The sequence below is a fragment of the Babylonia areolata genome, chromosome 35, assembly GCF_041734735.1.
Source record: "Babylonia areolata isolate BAREFJ2019XMU chromosome 35, ASM4173473v1, whole genome shotgun sequence".
Lineage (NCBI taxonomy): Eukaryota > Metazoa > Mollusca > Gastropoda > Neogastropoda > Buccinidae > Babylonia > Babylonia areolata.
In genome coordinates this window covers 27394919-27398758 of record NC_134910.1, presented here as the reverse complement: position 1 = coordinate 27398758, position 3840 = coordinate 27394919, and positions in this window count along the sequence as shown.

The window sequence follows — 3840 nt, the reverse complement described above, 5'->3', positions numbered from 1 at the left end:
GATGTGCGGTTCTGTTTGACTCATTTATTTGCTTATTTATCATCATTGTTGTCTTATTTATTTATTATTATTATTTTATTATTATTATTACTACTACCTTTTTTTTATATTATAATTATTATTTATTTATTTATGTAAGCTTATCTGTTATTTATTCACCTTTTTTTTTTTTTTTTTCTCAAGGCCTGACTAAGCGCGTTGGGTTACGCTGCTGGTCAGGCATCTGCTTGGCAGATGTGGTATATGGATTATATTAGCGTATATGGATTTGTCCGAACACAGTGACGCCTCCTTGAGCTACTGAAACTGAAACTGATCGTTGGCTTTGCTCATGCTGATAACACTGCCCTGTGATCTGAAACCAGTCTTGTCAGCTTCAGGTTATGCGTATTTATTTCCTGTTTTCACCACAAGGGCTTCTTGAATTGTTTTAGGACAAAATATGTCAGTAATGTTTCTTGCATCTGTGGTGCTCACATAACAGCCGATCATATACCAACTTGCGATATGTTAAAGTCTCAAATCCCTGAACTGAAATCATCTTCAGTGTTGACGATCTTCAGCAGTCCATTGCTAATGTATGACTTTTTCAACTCCTTGTTGAATAGTCCAGTTGGTTCGCTGTTATAGTTGTTAGTTTTTCATTAGAAATATGTTATATAGTTATGTTTTTTTGTTTATTTTTTAAACAAAACTTAAATCAATAATTTTCACACACACACACACACACACACACTTTCACTTACTCGTATGCGTACACAGTAATCCCCCCTCCTCTTCTTGAAGGGGTTCATGCACTGGCAGGTGGTGGCCTAGAGGTAACGCGTCCACCTAGGAAGCGAGAGAATCTGAGCACACTGGTTCGAATCACGGCTCAGCCGCCGATATTTTCTACCCCTCCACTACACCTTGAGTGGTGGTCTGGATGCTAGTCATTCGGATGAGACAATAAACCGAGGTCCCGTGTGCAGCATGCACGTAAAAGAACCCACGGCAACAAAAGGGTTGTTCCTAGCAAAATTCTGTAGAAAAATCCACTTCGATGGGAAAAACAAATACAACTGCACGCAGGAAAAAGTATTTTAAAAAAAAGAAAAAAAAAAGGGTGGCGCTGTAGTATAGCGACACGCTGTCCCTGGGGAGAGCAGCCGGAATTTCACACAGAGAAATCTGTTGTGATAAAAAGAAATCAAATACAAATACATGTGTTGACGTGGGAGGTAAGAAAAGTCTCCATCAGGCATGGTGTCAGGATGTGAACCCAGAGCCCTGTTATTGAAAGTCCAACGATTTAACCACTCGGCTGGGGCACCTGTCACCACAAGGTTTAACTCTCTCTATACGAACGGCGAAAGAGACGACGTTAACAGCGTTTCACCCCAATTACCATCATCAAAATATTGCAAGCGGAAGGCTCTTATACTGAAGAGGTGAATGTTGACAAAGAATACCACAATTCTGACGACGGAAGCTAAAGGTTGGGTCATTCAGACACCCACTGGACATCTGAGGGGTCTGTGTAGAGGAGAAGAGAGGACTGGCCGTACTGAGTGAGTTAAAACTGCACACTTGTCAAAACCTACGTAATAAACAAAAAAACAAACAAACAAACAAAAAACCCCACTAAAACAAGCACTTCACATTAACTCCCAAGTCTTTTGGAGTAAACACACTACATTAATTCGCACCACATAAACACACAGTATTCACATAATTATGTGTTTGCAAATGCTTCAAATGCTACTACTTTAAATATACAGGCACATACAAACTGCTCTAATCAAATTCACCTGTTGCTAAAAAACAAAAATCTAAACAAGAAGAAAAGAAAAAAGAGAAAAAAGCCAACTGTTCTTAAGTTGAACAATTGCTGATACAAATACTTCAAAATTGGCCTGACCAGTTTTTAAGGATTACACTTTTTTGAAAAAAAGGAAGAAGAAAAAAAGCATATTCATTCACATCAGTTTCAAGGTGTCAATAACGCGGTCTGATTCATAATCACCTCACCTCACCTCAGGCCCATAACTACAAAGTAGTCGTTGGGGGAAGCCTGAGGGACCGCAGACGCAACCTCCCTTCTCCATCTGTCTCTGTCGGCAGCCGCCGGCAGCAGCTCACGTGTGTGGAGTCCGGTCCATTGTTTGATGTTCTCATGCCAGTTCTTCCGCTGTCTTCCTCTTCTCTCTCCCGCCCTCGATGGTGCCTTGCATGATTGTTTTGGACAAGTTAGTGTGTCGAGTGTTGTGTCCAAACCATATCAGCTTGCGTCACTTCACAGTTGAAAGGAGAGGTTCCTGAGGTCCAGGAAGGTCCATAATATGCTGCATTAAATATGTTTTTAAAAAAATTTTAAAAAAAGAAAAGCGGCAGATGACCTATGCATAAATCCATGTCACTGGTTAGTCCTTGAGGGCATACACAAACACATCCCAGCATTGACGTTTTCATGTGAATGTTTTTGATTTATTCAGGAGCGCCTTGGAAGATCTGTTTTTCTTATTACAGCTCTTCATTAAACTGACTTCAACAAATAAGTCATAGTTCCATTACGTGTCATAGCAATGGGTATTAAAGAAGAAAGGGAAAACAAACGAACAAACAAACAACGCTTCAAACAGTACAGATATAAACAATTATTACTCCTTTGACTTTACAGGACAGGAAAGGCTTTACAAGACTTTACAAGACAGTAAACACACCATTCCAATCACTCCAAGTCTTTCTTAAACTAGCTTAACTCACTCAGTACGGCCAGTCCTCTCTTCTCTACACAGACCCCTCGTATGTCCAGTGGGTGTCGGAATGACCCAACCTTTAGCTTCCGTCATCAGAACTGTGGTATTCTTTGTCAACATTCACCTTTTCATTATAAGAGCCTTCCGCTTGCAATATTTTGATGATGGTAACTAGGGTGAAATGCTGTTAACGTCATCTCTTTCGCCATTCGTATGGAGAGATTTAAGCCAGGTTGTAACAGTGGACAAGTTCTATGACACTGAGGGAAACTTCTTTTTTTTTTATATATATATACCTTGCAAAGAAGGTTCTTTTCTTTTCAAATTCGGTTTGTATGTAACAATACATCTTTATTCATCCAACAGGATGGCCTAGAGGTAACGCATCCGCCTAGGAAGCGAGAGAATCTGAGCGCGCTGGTTCGAATCGCTGCTCAGCCGCTGATATTTTCTCCCCCTCCACTAGACCTTGAGTGGTGGTCTGGATGCTAGTCATTCGGATGAGATGATAAACGAAGGTCCTGTGTGCAGCATGCACTTAGCGCATGTAAAAGAACCCACAGCAACAAAAGGTGTGTTCCTAGCAAAATTCTGTAGAAAAATCCACTTCGAAAGGAAAAACAAATAAAACTGCATGCAGGAAAAAATACCCCAAAAAATGGGTGGCGCTGTAGTGTAGCGACACTCTCTCCCTGGGGAGAGCAGCCCGAATTTCACACAGAGAAATCTGTCGTGATAAAATATAAATACAAATATGTCCATCCAAAGGGTGGTTTTTCACATCACACAGTCTCTCAACCCATTGCACACACCAGCATAGTAATGGCTGAGCTGTAAGTTTATAAAGTAAAGCATCTTGGCCTGAAAACCTGAAAGTAATGAAAGGCATCATCTCGACTTAGCATATGAAAGAAATATTTTCTTAATTCATATATATTAAGAAACACTTCCAGACTAAGAAACACAGCTATTGCTAGGTATAATGTCTATTATATTTTATCTTCTTCTTCTTCTTCTTCTGCGTTCGATGTTTTGGCTGCGTCAGACGGTCACCCCTGTCGCCACGATGTAACCCACGGTCTTCTCCAGGTCGTGGCGGTCT